The sequence below is a fragment of the Aythya ferina genome (genome assembly GCF_964211825.1).
Source record: "Aythya ferina genome assembly, chromosome: Z".
Lineage (NCBI taxonomy): Eukaryota > Metazoa > Chordata > Aves > Anseriformes > Anatidae > Aythya > Aythya ferina.
The window spans coordinates 82,344,445-82,363,526 of NC_140299.1; the positions used below are offsets into that span (position 1 = coordinate 82,344,445).

General features: G+C 36.2%; 1 long non-coding RNA gene across 1 annotated transcript in view; it reads left to right on the plus strand.

The window, feature by feature from the left end:
- Positions 1–17,867, plus strand: part of LOC311427717 — a 20,987-nt gene extending 3,120 nt beyond the window's left edge. Inside the window, exons 2-3 of the long non-coding RNA XR_014687514.1 lie at positions 11,407–11,509; positions 17,721–17,867. This is a non-coding gene — a long non-coding RNA (uncharacterized lncRNA). The remainder of the gene's footprint in view (positions 1–11,406; positions 11,510–17,720) is intronic.
- Positions 17,868–19,082: the final 1,215 nt, after the last annotated feature.

Consider the following 19,082-nt stretch of genomic DNA (forward strand, 5'->3'; position numbering starts at 1 on the left):
ATACTTAGTTTTGGACTCCCTCTCTCTGTGTGTTCTAAGCAGTTGTCTCTAACTCACTGGTGAGGAGTAGACCTATAGCTTTGGAGTTTGCAACCAGATCCTTTGTGCTGTTCAGCTTCAAAGGTCATCCCTGCCAAAAGAGAGATCCACATGTAGCTGTGCATGTGAATAAATGCCGAAGAAAAAACTTAGCTTTCCTGTGTTAGAAGAGGTAATGATAGTTGCCTATGAATATTTTTCTTGTGTTCATATTTTCTCCAAATTTTGACTTGCTTGCTTTGGCTATATCACACTCAGTATAGAGACAAGAAATATATGCTTTTAGTTGATGATTTGAAGAAAGCACTGAAAACATTTTCATAAACAAATAAGGTTTATTAAATCTATAAGACATTTTTTGAGTGATCGTGGATGAACTTTAATCATCCCTGGGCAGGAAGAATTTTGTAAGGTACATCAGTCTTAATGTGTTTATGCAAAGTGCATACATACGTATTGTAGATGTCTGACATTAAGATTTTAGAGTTATTGAAATATATTAATACTTTGTTTTTTCTGGAGGATTGACCTATTGATTAATATGTCCATGGTTCCAAATGTGAAGCATTTAAATATTTCCAAGCATGCAAAGACATATGAAGGAAGCCAGTGGTACACAACCAGTTGCCCAACCAGCATTTGGCTCACCAAAGAAGCACTATACTAGCCTAAATCCACTTTATCCCACTATATTCATCTGTTCTTGCACCAAAGAGGATTGTCAAAAACCCCAGATTTTAGTTGAATGATTTGATTTTTGCATCTCTACTCTAATAGATGTGATGTCTTTTCTTCATGTGATGCCCTTTCTTCAAAGCATGTAAAATTTTAGTGCAATTTTGTGTATAATTAATATATTCTAGGCTATTTTCTCTGTATCCTTCAGAGTTCTAAAAATAACATATAACATTCTGAGTACTCTCTGTCTGATTGGTGACTTATGTTGCAGATACCTTTCAAAAAATGCGACTCCTATTTTTAGATTTACAAACAGGTATTTAAGATCACTCTTGCTGAAATTGCTGTCTCATGATCCCATACTCAATTTATTTTAATGCTGCAGGACAACTATAAGTGGAGGAAAAAAAGGTTCCATCATTATAAGAAACAATCTTATTTCTGTTCAGACAGATATAAAAACATGCCCTATCATGGACTTCATACATTAATTTTATCTCTTAATGAATCAGTGAGGTTCATCATTCTCTTTTTGTTTTTTGTTTTTGTTTTTTCTTAAAAATAATAGAAATTTGCTGTTAAGATTTAAGTACTTTTTATTTTTCAGTAAGCAAGGAGTTAATTTGGTTGTCATGCAGAGCAGTTCACATTTTGCAACTGAAGAACTCCGCTCATTGAGAAAGGCATGCTAGCTTGTGACAAAAAGGTTTGTCTTGCACTGCTTTGATCAGTTTACACCATTTAATAATCAAAACACTTTTGCTCCATCATTTAACAGACAACTTAATCAGCTGGGCTGTGATCTCCAGCTCAGCAACCAGATGAGACTCTCTTGATGTGGGCTTTGCCACTCCAATTTTTTTCCCTGCAGTAACTGAACATCTAGCTGACAACCACAAACACTTGTGCACAATTTAAAAAAAAAAAAAAAAAAAAAAAAATAGTTACATATTTTTAAGCTGCAAACACACAGCTGTGAAACTCAAGAAAAAGCTGTACATTTTCACTTGCAAATTTATGGATTCAAGAAGTAACATCATTGTGGTTGGCGGATGGTATGATTGCTGGCTCTTTTCCTATTCACCCTGTCTTTTCATACCTTTCCACTATTGCTGAGATCAAAACCACATATTTATCTTAGGCTTATTTTCCAGGAGTCAATCTTTAATTCTCAGATAAAAATTACAAAGTAAAGGGTAATATTTTTATGGTAAATTATTTCAGTCATATTTCATCCAATCTTGTAGTGCATTTGCAACTTGTTTTTAAATATAGTAATTCACATTTTTCTTTTGATAAGGTGACAGGCAAACCTATTTTCTTCCAAGAATTATTCTCTCTAGAAGGAGAAAATGCTACAAGGTTTGAAGATTAGTGTAGTTCATTTTTATTTTCTGTACAAATGTGTGGTATTTTCTATGGTAGTATTAATTTGTGTCAGACCTGAGGTTTTTTTGTTTGTTTGTTTGTTTGTTTTTTAATATCACACACACACAGAATTTCTAGGTTGGAAGAGTCCTCAATATCATCGAGTCCAACCTCTGACCTAATGCTAACAGTCCCCACTAAACCATATCCCTAAGCTCTACATCTAAACGTCTTTTAAAGACTTCCAGGGATGGTGACTCCACCACTTCCCTGGGCAGCCTGTTCCAATGCCTAACAACCCTTTCGGTAAAGAAGTTCTTCCTAACATCTAACCTAAAACTCCCCTGGCGCAACTTTAGCCCATTCCCCCTCATCCTGTCACCAGGCACATGGGAGAACAGACCAACCCCCACCTCATTACAGCCTCCTTTAAGGTATCTGTAGAGAGCGATAAGGTCGCCCCTGAGCCTCCTCTTCTCCAGGCTGAACAAGCCCTGCTCCCTCAGCCGCTCCTCATAGGACTTGTTCTCCAGGCCCCCCACGAGCTTTGTTGCCCTTCTCTGCACCCACTCAAGCACCTCGATGTCCTTCTTGTAGCGAGGGGCCCAAAACTGAACACAGTACTCGAGGTGCGGCCTCGAGTACGCTGAGTACAGGGGGACGATCACCTCCCTAGCCCTGCTGGTCACGCTGTTTCTGATACAAGCCAGGATGCCGTTGGCCTTCTTGGCCACCTGAGCACACTGCTGGTTCATATTCAGCCGACTATCAACCGTCACTCCCAGGTCCTTCTCTGCCTGGCAGCTCTCCAACCATTCCTCTCCCAGCCTGTAGCTCTGCTTGGGGTTATTGCGCCCCAGGTGCAGTACCCGGCACTTGGCCTTGTTGAACTTCATGCATGTAATTTAACTTAAAACTAATTATGCTGAAAACTTCTAATTCAGTGCCCATTACTTGTATCATATCTTTTTTTTCAGAGCCTGTTAGAATGAACAAAGGTGAAAACTAGGGTGTGCATGTTAATATCCTATAAAATTTGATATCATCAGGAATCTTCAGAACCAGCAATTCTAAAGCATTTATATTGTACTTACCTTTACTTAAGTTCAGTGTCACTGTCTCAATTTAGACTAGTTCAGGCTCTGACTCACAGTTAAATCTCCTTGCAAAGACTCTAGTTGGAAAAATGCAGCAAGGTCCTGAATATACCTGTAATTAGTAGATCTTCAGTGTCAAGGTAACACCACTGTGAAAATCATGGGCAGTGACATTCAGCCTGAACAGTGCTTCCCAGTTCTGAGATGGTAGGGTGTATTTCCGTTTACTTTTATAGCATCCTGTGACAGAGATAGATCAACCACTCACAAATACTAAGAGCAATGCTGTAATTTACATTCATGCCGTATTTAACAGTACCTGTTTTTTGTTGTTTGTTTTTTTTTGTTTTCAGCTTTTAACACTGTTATGCCATTCTGTAAGAGATCTGGCAAATGCAGTCCCTACAGGGAGAGGAGAAGGGTACTGGAGCTTGGATAGCAGGGTGGGAAGTGGGGCAGAACAACATTTGTTCTGAGGTCTGCAGAATTGTCTGTATGACTCATCCAATTTACACAATTCCTCTTAGTGGAACTAACTGTACACAAAACAAAGCATATGTACTCAATACATTGAGTAACCTAGATGTTATTAAAACACAGGCCATAAAGGAGCTAAAAATGAGGTCTGCAAGCTTAACAGTAAACCTTGATCAATCTTTTTATGGATAAAATACTTTTTAGTAGGAGAAGAATTAGACAAATGGTCCCTTTTGGTAAAGTGTGGCTTAATAGCTTTTTTGTATTATTATTTTATTATTATTATTTTATTATTATTATTTTTTGAGTATAGCACTTTCTCTCATGTGGCCTGGCCATAGCTAATTTAGCTGTCCTTGTTGTTTTCCATGGGCAGTTACATAGCATACAAGGTACGCTACATAAAAAGGTTACCCTGGGTTCTTTTGCTGCTGGATATAAATGTACATTATAATGCACTGAATAGGCTAATTAGGAATTAAACATTCCTTTAAAATCATTTTAAACTCAAATTATGCTGACAACTGACTTTTTTTTTAGCTCTTTCTCTAATAGTTGTGTTAGACATTGAAGAGCTGTGCTCCAAGTCTTGACACATTGTTCTGACTTATGCTCAATAGCAAAGCATGGCTCTAGGGAATAGTTTTGAACCAAAGTACCTGCTTGTGACAGGTGAACTCCAGTTCTCACGGTTTTTAACTACAAGACCAGTATTCTTTTCCAGAGTTTTTGAACCCTTCCCCCGCCCTTTCTCCTGTAAAATCTACAGACCCCCTAGGAGTTCAACTCAGTAATAGAAAAGGTGACAACCTTACATCTAGCACATTTTTTCTGCACTTTGCTAGATGTGAATTAACTGACAAAATTATCAAAAGAATTTTGAGCAGTGGTGCTAAGTGAGTGTCAGATGAAAAGGAGAGGTTAAATGGGTAAATAAAAACTGGTTTTCTGGCCATCTCCTGTGATTCTATATACAGTATTTCAGATGAAGATTAAAAGCACCATCTGAAGAGAAAACATTCTTCATATCAGTGAAGTTAAAACATGTTAGCAGTGTTTTCTTCTGTATATATCGTCTCACATGCAAGAAAGGATGGATTGAATTCATATCTGAAACAAGACAAGATTTTCCATCTGACCTCATTATGTGTTTCTCTAGAGTGCATCCCTGGTTTTCTGCCTAAACTAAAATGCATGTAGAGAACAGCAAATACAAAGCAGCTCTGTACTGTTGTTACCAAATGTTTTTAATAAGACGGAGGTATTTATTGTTTTGCCACAGTCATATCTTAATTCTAAGAGACATTAGTGCACACTAGATTCCTTTGTTAAAGCAATCCATGTAAGCGGAGGCGTGAACTAATGAGGGGCTTTATGCTTTCCAGCGCAGTTGGCAGCAGAGATGAAGTAGCATTACAGTATATCAGAGAGATTTATACAGAGAATTCTTAATAGAAAATTTTGGGGAACTTGGCCGTCATCGCCTTATAAATAATTAAAATTACTAATTATCATTGTTATAATTCAGGCAGTTTTGCTTTCTGTCAGCATCCACAGTAAAGCCAAGGTTATATTTCTTTTGTTGTAATTTGTAGGATATTTCATTGTCTCAGAATATTTGCCCCTTGTACCTGCAGACTTTTCAGAGGTCAAAGCACATACATAGTATACTCTGCTGTTGAGAAGGCAGAACCTAAACCTGTCCTAGCTTTGCAGTATGGTAATGTCATCTAGTTAAGTATTTTTTTTAAGAAGTGCATGTTTTAGCATAGCACAGAATAATACTTTCTACTCCCAATGCTGTGATACCACGTTAATGCTCCTTTACTTTCACTTCACAGAACATAAACAAAAATTTGAAATGATCCATTTCCAGTCTGTGTATCTCTTCATCATCTATCCCTTTATATTAAAATTGCATTTTAAAGATGTGCAATTTTACTTGCCTCAGGTGTGCTGGACTACAACGACTAACACTTAAATCAGATTAGAAAGTAGTCATCAAATGATGATTCTCCAACAATCACAGCACTGTGTAACAAGTCCATGAACTTTATTTTTCTGTCATTTTAATTGATAAGACCAAACATGACTAATAAGGCTGGGGAGAGTTTTCAAAAATTCCTGACCAATCTGGGAGACTCCACAGGCAAACTATGCCTCTTCAGGTAACTCCAATCCAGTTTTTCCAAATTTTATGGTGGAATAGCTTGTATTATAAGTCAGAAGATATAAGTAATGTGATACTTTCAATCTTAGCTAGGGATTGTAAAGAGGAACTAGCTCAGTTTAATTCAGCATTACCTCTAATATCTCTAAATAATAATTTATCTCTAATAAAGTAGTAAAACTTGAATACCAAGGCACATCTAATTTTAAAAATCATTGTAGGAGTCAGAGTCTCAATGACTTATAGTGGCCTTGGCTTCCAAGTTCTTTGTGCATTTTTTATATTTTTATAATTGTAGTCACATTAAACAGTTATTACCAAAGTAAGATTATTAGTGATAGTAATATGCAGTGGCAAGCTGCAGCAAGCCAATAAATTAAATTTTAAATCAAGGAAAATGTGGAAAGAAAATTCAGGGAGAGGACAAGTTTATCCTTGCCAAAAAATAAAAACTAAAAATCAACAGAACCTATGAATTGCTTGATTTCAGATTTGGAAATAGGGAAGGTCATTTTGAGCAGAAAATCACAGAATGGCTCGAGTTGGAAGTGACCTTAAAGATCATTTAATTACAACACTGCTGCCATGGGCTTGTATGCCACCCACTATATCAGGTTGTCCAGTGCCTTGTCCAACCTGGTCTTGAACACTTCCAGGGTAGGGGCATCCACAATCTCTCTGGCAAGATGATCCAAGTTTTTTGAAAAAGGATAAAAATAGTTTTGTTTAATTAAATAACCAGTTGGTTGGAATGTCAAAGGGAAAAATTGTAATATCAAAGGGGAAAAATTGTCAGTAACTAAACCATAACCATGCTACATGTGGGAAGAGTCAGCAACTCAATCTTTTGTCATCAAGTGTGCTCAGAATTTTTACAGAAAGCCATATCTTCAAAGTTGTTCATCAGACAAAAAGGATTTGGCAGGAGCACCTTAAAAATAAAGCAATTTAAAAAAAAATAACAAATTTCTTCCGTACTTTTTGTGCATTTTTGCTGTTTTCATAGTAATTTGCAAGTTTTCGTATAGAAAGACTTGTTAATTCATCAGAAGAAATAATGAAGCCTTGAAGCAGTGTTAAAAGACCTGAGACAATGACGTTCTCTTAAAGAACACAGTTAGAAATTTCCTTCTCTGCCATCAAGGTCCAGCAAGAAAACAGCTGAAGACACTGACAAACAAATTGCTAAGGTCCTGTGTGCACAACTGCTGTAGTAAATAAATAACACAGGGATATCTACTTAACTTAGTTTAAGTATTGGAGGTGTTTTCCATAGTATGCAATCAAGTGCGTATTTTGTTGTCCAGAAATCAATCAATCAATCAATCAATAAATTAATTAATGGCACAATTCTTACTTAATAGTGCAAAAACATTTGGGATAGTAGGCTGGCTGGCCTGAAATTGAAGAGTCTGAGTTAAAGGTGAGCTTGACTTGAAATTTGGCCAAAGAACTTCCAACCCAAGGTTTTTCCCTGAGGGAAAAAAAAATAAATCATTAGAATTTGGATTTTGACTTCTGTTCAAGAGTTAACATCATCTCATGTAAATGACTGAACTCCCAGAACATATATTATTTCTGGATTAAAATTGTTGTGTCTTGTGAAATTGACACAGAACAAATTTATAAATAACAGTATGCAAGCAAATGTGATATATTCTCATACATTTATGACATCACAAATTTTAAAAATTACAGCTGAAGCAGTGGACACTAAACCAGTCATTTAATCCTGAATGCATAAAATAATCTTTTTAGTGAAAACTGTTTAAACATGCAGTTCAGCACTTTAGCAGTATACAGGTCATCCCTCTGGCTAAGGATCTGCCAGATCTTTAAACACTTTTTTTTTTTTTTCTTTCTTATTTTATTTATTTATTTATTCCATACATAAAGTTTATACTGAAAGCTAAGAAGAGCCTTTGGGCAAAAAGATATAGACAAAATAAAAAAAAATACATCTGAGCCAATTTTATTTTTGGATGTTTCTACCAGTGCTTATATCTCAACAGCATGTGATCTTAAAGTTCGCGCTGCCTATGTTACAGTCCCTGTAGGGGTAGGTAAGGTGAGGAGAGAGAAGCAATCTTAAATTTGAAATGCTCCTTTTTTTTTTTTTTTTTTTCCTGTTTAAGCTAGAGCTTTAATATTATCATATGCCAGCATTCGGTATTTATAGCTTTTATGAGCTTTTTATTTTTATGAGAACCTTCTTCTTGCTTCTATTAGTGTCAAGCAGGTTAAATGAGATGCATCAAACTGCATTGCTACTCTACTTGGAGCCTGAGTGGTGCAGCAAAACAATAGCGCAAAGAGAGTGAACGTTTATCAAGAGAAAGTTTACTTTCAGTGTTAAGAATTAATTTAGCTGAATTGGTGCAGTGAAAGTGGTAAACACAATCCCCCTCACTGTTGTTTGTCAGGGTGTATTATATCACCCTGGATTGCTTTGTCAATAATCTGCCTGGCCTGCAAGCAAGAAATCTAAGATTGCCAGGATGAGTGACAGGCTGGAGATAGCTGATAATTCTAAGGAATTGGAGGTGTAAAATCTTTAAGGACCATGTCTACAGTATAAATGCCAGGGTATCTCCACATCACTGTACTTACAAAGGCAACAGCATTGTTAATGGCAGCCTGTCTGTCCATCAAGTTTGCTACAGGAGGATTTATCCCTCTTTCACTCCTTATCTGCTGTTGCTGTGTTTATTTCTAAACCAGCTGCAGAATAAATTGCCTCTTGTCTTCACCTCCTACACTGAGTACAATGATACGTTCTGCAAAGCCTTAAACTATGGTGTTTTTCAAACATTTCTTTTTCAGAACAGTAACTTCTAATTTTGTTTGTATGTGACTACATGCAGGGCTTTCCATTTTAGGCACTGTAAACATAGGTTCTTTGGTTCTGGTGTTGTTTGTTGTTGTAGTTGTTTGTTTGTTTGTTTGTTTGTTCATTTGTTGTTTTGTTTTGTTTTTCCTTTCTATTTTACTCTTTTCAAGACTCATAAATCTATTCTGCATTGTTAAGGTTTTTGAAATACAAAAGGGAAGACATAATAGAACTGGCTCAGCTGATTAATACGATGTGGAAGTAATATGGCAAATACGGTTCTTTTGTACAACATGAAATATATTCTGGAAACTGACTATAAAGATACCATGACATTTCATGTTTGCTGTGTCTCAGCGACTTCTCTCTTAAGCAGGTACTTTGTAAATAAAGCAAATGTTTTTTTCTAGATGTCAGCCTTTGCAAAGTGAATCTGAAAGTCAAGTTACATAGCTGGTGGCCATATAATGATATCAAGGGTTCCAGATCTAGCTAATTAGTCCATTGAGTATGGCACAAGACAGAGTGTTAACACGCTCTCTCTTCCTTCTGTTTCAAAAAGTGCTGAAAAATGCTGCTATTATTGTAATACTGAGGGCACAGACTTAAGTAAGATGTCATTTTCAAAATCATTTTTAATAGAAGCTGGTGTTCACACTGACCTGGATAGTGCATAGATTACCTTAATATTTGCCTTAATATTTTCCTAAAATAAAACTTTTAAAATAATGATAATTTAAAAAAAATAACTAATTGAAAATGTTTGATTACATTATTTTTGACCCTTTTAAAATTATTTATTTATTTCTTCAGCCATTTAAGGCTTTCTATGTGTTATTCCAAGTTCAGAAAAAAAAATAGAAATAAAAGTTTCAGAACACCAAGAGGAGGTTATTGTCAAAACACTAATAATAATAATTATTATTATAATCTGGTCTCATCTGAAGCAAAGTTTATTTTACAACATTTAGCATATTTCCAGTCAATATTCAGTGTGGCTTGTTTATTCACTTAAAACCTTTAAATAGTAGCTCTCAGAAGAAATAGATCTTGGCATTCCAGTGCATTGCAGTGGTATTATTAAATTATATTTATTTGTTAAATCTGTTTGGCTAAGCTAAGTAATCATGAATAATATCTCTTTCATCTTAACTCTCATCCTCCCATGAACACCTGCAGATATCCTTCTGCTGCATTTTCTCATCAAATGAAAAGTCAGATCTGTCAATAAATCCCTTATTTACAGGTTCTCAGAATGAGAACAAGAGTTACTTGATAATTACTGAACGTTGAGGCCAAGATCTTATTAGCCAGACATTGTATTTAGAGGTGGGCCTATTATTTCCTCTGAAATTCATTACTGAACTCCATGGTAAGAATTTAATTCTGAGAAAATGCTCTCGCTGGGTAGCAAACAAGCCAACAGTTTCATGAGAGTTTAAGCCCATTCAAGTTATGACAGAAGCCACAAAATCAGCCCTGTCTTCCTGTTGCTCCTTATTACTGCTCTAATACAATGTGGGTTCTTGAACAGATATTCTGTAATCCTATAGTGAAATGAATTGGAGAAATTAAATGGATTACACTGATTATTAAAAATAGTAATAATATAATAGCAATAATAACAGTTGTCAGTGGTGGTGCTCTTCATTATTTACTTTATTTTTACACAGAACACTTCCCTAATCTGTTTTAGTAGTAGTCTGTATTACTCAAAGGAAACAGGTTCTGCAAGGCTGGCAGATCAGCCAGAGACAGTCAAAGGCAAAGATGGTCTCAGTTTATGCTGGTTTAAAATGCTTGTTGAACTGTATTCCAAAGTACTCATATCTCACTTATCTATTCCAATTATGGTAGTAGGTGGTACCACAGTAGTTAGGGTGGGAATAGCTGTCTTTCATGTTTCTGTTTCATGGAGACATGAAGTACATGTTTAACCCAAGGACATCGTACCTGAAGGCCTGTATCAAGAAAATACTGAACATCAATGTTTGATTTTGTACCTGTCAAACATTTATTTAGTATGATCTATTAGCAATGTCACAGCACAAAAAAAATCACCACATAGGTAACCATTATTCAAAGGCATGTTGGAAGCAAGAGTGCTGAATCTGTGAATCACATCCAAAATATATACTAATAGATGCTGATTGAAAAAAAAAAAAAAAGTTTTTATTTGCAACAGTCCAAGATATTTACCTATAGCAGTGGCTTAACGATTGCTGTTAAGAGTATGTCTGTTTCAGAATTCTAGTTGGAATAAAACATTTCAGTAATATTATTAAAAGGGGAAGTATTTATATCTGAAATGTATTTATATTTATTGACAAATTTGTATGTTTATGAAAACTTGCAGTCATATATAACATTAAAAATATCTAAAACACTTGGCATCCTTCAATTCAGGGATGGTCATAGTTACAATCACCAAGGCAAAAGTTGTTGTTTATTTATTTACTTTTTTGTTTATTTTTTTTCCTTTAGATCTGCTTTTATTTATATTGACCCTTGAAAAACCAACAAATTCTTTGAATAATTTTGTTTGTTTCTTTGTTTGTTTATTTCTAATGGGCATTTATCCCCTTCTTGAACAAGGTTACCTGTACTGATTTAATTGTATTGCTAGTGAGTTGAATATGCTCTCAGCAAAACCATTCAGCAGTACTTCTTGTTTATAACTCTTTACTATAACTTTTCCTTGTTATTTCCTTTACTATTGCACTTATCCTCCATCTGTCTCTCTGCAGAGGTTCATGCATTGTGCAGCAGCTGATACTCTTTTTCTTCAGAGGATGTATTTGTTACCTCTGCTGTGTGCCAGGACCTCTTCTTGATGGTGTGCCAATGACTGTAAGTCACATTCTCAAATGTAAAACTGTCTTGTCTTCAGATCACATCTCTTTCATCTTCTCCTTACTTACATCCTTACATGACGCACCATGTAAGACAGGAGATGAACTGCTCACAAGAATCACTGAAATTAAGCATGAGAGCTTCCCCAAAATGTTATGAACCCTTAATTCAAAATGTTGGATTCATAATCACATCAGTTACAAATAGTACAATTTACTTATTCTGTTCAAAATATGTGCTGCTGCTACAGCATGGAAATGTGCTCTGTGTCTTATTAGGTCAATTTTTTACCTGTGTTTTATCTAACTTCTAATATAAGACATGATCATCCATTGTCATAAGCGAGAAACTACAAGTGGAAGCAGCAAAAAGAAAGCCATCTGACAAAGGCCCCTTTAGCTAGTACCCAACTTAGTTGCTTAAGGTCATGTGTAGGTTTAGTTCCTACACATGACCTTAAAACATGACATAAACCTACACATTAGTATGTGTAGGTTTAGCTCCACTAAAAATGTTGAGGAACAATCCCAAAATCATAGCAGGATGGTGTGCTGGCACTAACTCCTTAACATCCAGCACTGCCTTTAGATGTACTGGGCTGAAATGGAGAGAGGGTATTTATAAACTGTATTACTTTCCCCCTTTATGCCTGGGAACACAAAAGAATAGTGTGTACCCAGAGTTTTCATGGACCTTGAGCTATGTGCACAATCCTCCCCAGGTCAGATGATGCCTCAGAGGAGATATATTCATGTCATTTTGCCCACCTATGTGAATCTGTAGGAAATGTTTTTGACCTATGTTTTCACTTCATTCAAAATTTAATGGATTACAGTGTTCAAGGAAAACTGCAAAAATGGCAACTATAAGGTTTATAGAAAGAAAAATGATGGTAATTTAGATAAAACTTCTGTATAACTGTTTTTATGTGAAATAAATTCCTCCAGCTGAGTAAGTCTTTTGTGAGACATTTGACTCCAAAGCAGAGCAACCATCATCAGTCTGAGAAAGGGGAGCTGCAGATGAGGGCATTTATATGTTGCTGAGATCCAGATACAAGATGGATTTGAAGTGACATGTCTTTGAGCAGGCAAGCTATTAACAAGATTGTTCTTCATCGAGGACATTCAATAACCAGATCATCTATAACAAGATAATCTTGCGTGAGAGATAAACTCAGTGTTTGTGCGATGATGAAACAGTCCAGAAAAATAAAATACAGAGGAAAGCTGTGAACAGATCAGATTGGGAGTATAGAATAAAAGCAGATTATGGCCCACTCTCTATATGAGCCCTTTTGCTTTGGTTTCCTCTTGTGCTTATTGCTCAGTCTTGTTCAGAGGGCAGATATTAATTTCACAGAAGTTCTAAAATCAACACATGCTACAGACCAGTCACCCACATTCACTGGCTGCCTCACAACCTGAATTAAAAGTTTTGATGATACCATAACACAGGAATGGGAGAAAGGGTGGTTAGGATCTGACCTAAGAGTACAATTTTATTCCCTCCTGACTGGAAACTTGTGTTAATTTGTCTTAAGATCTGGGACATTTTGGAGGGGGTCCTATTATTAATAATAAATGGAGACAGAAAATTTGATTTGCAAGAGGATAATGCTTGGAGATAATGCCAAAGGCTTTAATGGGCAAAAACACACCTTTGCATGTTTTTAGTATGTTTTTAGTATGTGTTCTCAAACAGTATAATTTGACTCTGCTGAAGGAACACCTTTTTTTGGTAAAACTACTCCATATCATATTCTATTACATTAATAATTTCAAAATGTCTGTTGTTATTTCTTGTAACAGGAGCACCTGTAATTGAAATTATCTGTAAATTTTGGGAAAACGTCTGATGCTTTGGAAGGAAATAAAATCTCTAAAATTAAATGTTTAAAGACATTAAGAAAATCAATGATTAGAAGAGACAAAAGAGCTAGTTAAACATTATTTCTGTTGATGGGAAGAATGAAGTGCCTTGCTGTGAAAGAAGTGATTGTCAGAACCAGAGTTACAGAGATCCAAATTCCGAATTTCTGATTTCCCAAGCTGTCTTTTTTTTTTCTTTTTTCTTTTCCCCAACAAGCATTTGAATTGTGTTCACTACTTCAGCAGGTAGTCAGTTTGTCATAAGCACAAATATTGGTATCCTTTGTAATTTTTTTCTAATCATACTCTTTATAGAAATAATATTTAAAAATCAGTATTTTTCACAATAGTATCCTGTAGCAGGGGATGCCACAAATGAATGATGTTTTTTTTATAAATTAATATTAGAGTAATGGGGAGATATCACTTGCATATTTACATGACTCTCTTTTTATTCAAAGAAACATATTACATTACAGTACTACAACTGCAACTACTGTGAAACAATATTTTTTTTACCTTGTAAATAACACTTTAAGTATTCTGTGTTTTCTGAAATATATGTAGAGAGATACATATATAAACTTATTTCTGTTTTTTGTTAAAACTGAGAATGAGTAGCATGATTGTGGCTAGAATTATGGCAGAGAACACCACCATTGCTAAAAGAGGAATATATGATTTGAGCAAAACTCATGATAAAGTTGATATCAAAATAGATGGACAACTTAACATGCTTTGCTCAGCTAGCCTTTTGTTGCATGTTGGTATGCACATATTGATTCAGAGTTTAAATGCAGTGCTTCAACATGGTGACTTGCAAGGGTGGAAGAGGAGGAGGAGAAAGGGGAAAGAGGAGGAAAAGGAAGGATCCTTCCTTCAACATGGTGCACAGGCATGGGTCCTCCTTCACTGGCCTCCCTGCAGACTGTACCTCAAAGCAGTGGGAGGTTGAAGACATCAAAGAAAAGCCAAAGCTGGTCAGCTCTAGAGGGAACAAGAACCAACAGTGATAATGACACTAACAAATGGAGATAAGAGAAATTTATGGTGGAAAAATTATTGTGCTGGAAAGTGCTGTTTTGACGAAATTCAGATGTTCTCTGGAAAGAGGCAGATTTCGCTGTATTTTCTGACAGAAACCCGGCAGAACTGTTGCCAGCTCACCCACCTCTCCAACAGCTTGCCTGGCAGCCCTGGGAGACCCAGCTCGCATCAGGGCTCCCAGCACTTCCCAGCACAAGCTGCAGATGCTAGAGGCTTTCAAGGGCCCTGACTGCAGGCACTGCCAAGCACCCAGTTGTATGGCAGGGAGCCTGGGAGCGGGATACCAGGTCTGTGGGCAGCTCAGGATGCCTCATCTTCTTCTGAAGCACTGTGGTGACAGTGTTGTGTTTAGATTGGGCTTTTTTTTTTTTTTTTTTTCCCCTCACCCTATATTCCCAGATAAGATCTCATAATTCTTGTTCTCTGGGAATTCTTGCAGTGCTGAAGTTTGACTCCACTTTAATGTTTCAGACTTTCCCACAGAGCTACAAATCCAGGCTGTGCTCTGCCCTGAGCTTCCCTCCCCCCTTGCCCCTGGGAGAGCCTGCTGCTATCCGCCTGGGGACAATCAGGCTCCTACTGAAAAAAAGAAATGGCTGCACCTCAGTACTGTGATTTATTTGAGAAGCTCAAAGGGGCAGGGGGAGAGTATCACTAACAAGCAAAATGCTTTGTGGGACTGTGATACATCAGGATGAGAAAGCTGCTTTGCTTTCTCTTTTGCCAAGGGTAAATATTTCTGTCACATTTTGGCTTTATCACTACGTGTATGTGGGTGGAAGGAAGCAGCTCAACAGTTTTGTTGCTGTCATATTTTCAAATTAATGTTTTTTTGTTTGCTTGTTTGTTTGCTTTTATTATTATTTATTCATTTAAAATGTTGGCATTGAGTTCAGAAGCCAGGAGGAAGAGACACCCAGGAGAAAGAGGCCCATTACACTGATCTTTTCAGTTTTTTTCTTTTTTTTTCTTTTTTTTTTCAGTTTTTTTTTCTTTTGTTCTTTTTAGCTCATTTGTTGTTGGGTTGGTCGGGATAGGGGACAGTTGTTAGGAGCTGCTGGGATAAGTCACACATTTTTTGGATGTGGAAGTCAAGATTTTGTTTTCAGTTGTAAACTCATAATAAATGAGAGCCAGGTGTTTTTTCAGTCTTTGATTTAGATGCTGCATGGGGTTTGATGCATTTACTTTAGTTGTACAATGGTGAAACTGGCTTGGCTATGGAGCCTGTACAGTATTGTACACTGTATTTCCTATCTTTATTTCTTAACCATTAATAAACTCAAGAAATACAAGATAATATCTGCCAAGTGTGAGGCAGATAGATCTTAATTGAATGCAAAGTTATTCTAGTTTCAATGTCTTTTTTTTTTTTTTTTCACTTTCTCTCTATTTTATCCTTTTTACCTTATATTACCAGCCATCGGATTCCTCTAAAATGTTTTTGTAGTTGATTCAAGGCTCTCATCTTTCCTGCTGAAAAGGCTAATAGAATGATACCAGTCTCTGGTTCTTGGTGCTAAGTCATTAGAAGTTCCCAATGCTGGGCAGGATTTTTGTGAATTGGTTTGCACAACACATGTGAAGAGACATTCTGGAAGCTTTGTGTAGACATGAAGGAGTCTAGCCAAACAGCAAGTATTGTGTGAAATCTTAATAGTCCTCTGTGGGAGAAATGCAGTGTAATACTTTATTCACATTTGAATCATATTTTGTAAGTAGGATCCTGTGCATCCTTTAATTGACCTTTGGAGGTTTAGGAATTCTGGACTTTACTAGAGGATAGCTGAAGATTTGTCCTTTTCACTACCTTACCTTTGAGGGAGGCCTGAGAAGTTGTTCCTGTAAAGGGATACACCCAGATTCACTGAGGAGTAAGAAAATGGATCTGCCCAACCTTTTAGGATTCAGGAAGAGAGCCACAGATTTATTTTTCCAGTTCCATTCATCTTGCTTATATACCTGGGGACAGAACAGAGTCTGACAATATGTATAAGAGATCAAGAATGCAGGGAGAATAACTTTCAAATGTACATTAACCTCTGTTTGCCAGCCTCAGGTATGGTATTTGTATGTCAGTGAACTGTTCTTTTAATCCACAAATTTTATAAGAGCAATGCAGCTTTTGTGGCATGTGCAAAACAAAAGAAGCCTAAGCTTGGAATATTAGTAGGAGAGCTAACAATAAAGATTTAGTTGGTCTGGCATAGCCATATGGAAAAACTTGAACAATTACTGACTAAGCTTTATGTGGCTCTGGCTAATGTTATTAGTCTCCCACATACGTGAGCATTAAATTCATTAATGAATATTTAAAATAAAAATAAAAATAAAAATGTTGGCAGTTAAGTAGGAGAAATTATTTGTCATCTACACAATTTGCCATTAATCAAATAATAGAGAAGGAAAAGGTAAAAGAGCAACAGAAATATGCTAGCAGCTTTTTTCCTTTGTTTTTCATCCTCCAACAAATTCCAGAACTTGTTGAATCTGTCTTCTTCATGCACTCTTTAACTTCTCTCCTCCATTTATTTGTGTTAGCATTGACCAAACATATATAAACATTTTTTATACAGCATATACAAATATTTATGAGCAATTTCTCAATGATAGTCACTGTTTCTTAGGAATGAGGCTTATTTCTTTATGCCATCTGTCAGAAAAACCTCAGCATGAAAACACCAAAGAGAAGATCCATGCCATGGACTGGTGCTTAAAATTCCTGCATCTTTCAAGCATCCTTACCTGAGCAGCCAGAGATCAGAGTCTGTGCAGGAGATAAGACAAGAAGCAGTTCTCCCATTCATGGTCCACCAAAGGGATGATGAATCCACTTCACACCTGCTATCAATTCCAGTTTCCATGGTCTTGATACCACCACTCAAAAGATTAAGTTGGAAAATGATGAATAGACTCACAAGAAGCAAAATAACTTGCTTTTAATTTTGTTGCTGCTTGTTAGGCCTCCTATTCAGACAAAAAATTCTCACCAGTCATGTTCCAGGAAACATGGGATAAATGTCTCATGCAGAAGCAGAGAGCAGCTTTTCTTCCTTTCTTATAACGAGACTTCTGGGGGACACACTTGGTGTTGTCTGGTTGCTGGTTCTTCTGTCTTTCCATCCCACAACTCCCTGTTCTGCTTTCTAGGACAGAACTCATCCCTTCAGCTTTTTCTTGTTCCTTAACTAAGAATTACTAAATTTCACACTGGGCTCTTTGAAATTTTCAGTCCAATGTTGTGTTTTACACCAAGCAGTCATATGACCCTAAGTACATTACTATTTCAGGTGAGAGTTTGACTCGGACACCCATTCCAGTTCCTGCATCCTGCTCATGATCCCCTTTCACATGTGATGTTTTTGGGAATGGGGTATGAATGGAAGAAAAGATGGAGCAGGAGAAAAGGCTTAGTGAAAATACCTCCAGTTCACCAAAGTGCATTGAAAATGTAAAATAGAATAATAAATACTTAAGACACTTTTTTTTTTTTTTTTAAAAAAGTTTTGCTGCTTATACATTCCTTCAACAATGTGGAAATAAAATTTAGAAAATGTTGCCAAGTGAAATTCCTAATGGATGCCTAAGAGAAGAGTCTGTTCTTCCCTTTTTCTCAGCTTCATATGTTGCTAGGTGTTTCTGTGCTTAATACCACTTCCCCCTCTTCCTTTTTTCCCTTTCATTTTGATTTTCTGTTATTGATGCTGTACTGGCTAAGACGATAAAAGAGATAATTTACAAATCTACACCTGCAAAGTCAAAATCATTGGTTTTCCCTTGCAGAGGGTTCCCTAGGAAATATAAAACTGGGAATCATGGACAATTTACTAACAGTTGTGATATGTATCTCTCTAGAGTAAAAATAAATGAAAAATAAGCTAAATTAAAAAAAAAAAAAAATCAATATTTTATCCTTAAAAGAAGTAAAAAGAGAAAAGAAAAAAATATGTTTCCTTGAAGCCAAAGAGTGGAACCTTGTTTGCCTGGTTGGCTGGTTGTTCTCTGACGGCAAACAGTACTGTAAGTAATGGCTATTTAGTCCCTGCAAGATGCTTAGTCCTCTGTGTTTCACTTTATCGTCCACTACAATACCATAGTTTAGTAGTGTTTTTTTTTCTCTCTCTGAGGAAGAACAAAGGACTTCTAATGAAAATGCACTCCCTTGCCCCGTACATGCAACAACACCTATACTTGTAGACTAATAAAAACATGTACTGATTCATTTCCTTTTTAGCTGGAAACTACAATATGATTTTCCTGGGAAAGTAGTGAAGTTCATAAACAGCCAGTTTGCATTACTAAGCATAGTTCATCAGAAATTCTTGCTTCTCCTGAAAATGGATATAGAGGTGAAGAGTAAGTAATGCCAATCTCTCCAGTTTGGGTTCCACCTTCAAGCTCTCTTTGCTTCCAAGATTTTATCTCCATGCTAAAATAAATATCTCAGTTACATATTTGAATTAATTGTTCCCATTTTTTGAAAGAGCATTTACCATTCCTCTTAACTAAGATGAAGCTAAAGATCCTTTCTAGCTGGCAGTGGGGTCTGTGTGAAGAATGTTTTCTTTCTAATTTCTCTTTTTGTTTGCTTGTTTTTGTAATTTTTTGTTTATTTGTTTGTTAATTAAAATGTTTCTGTGGGAATATAGAAA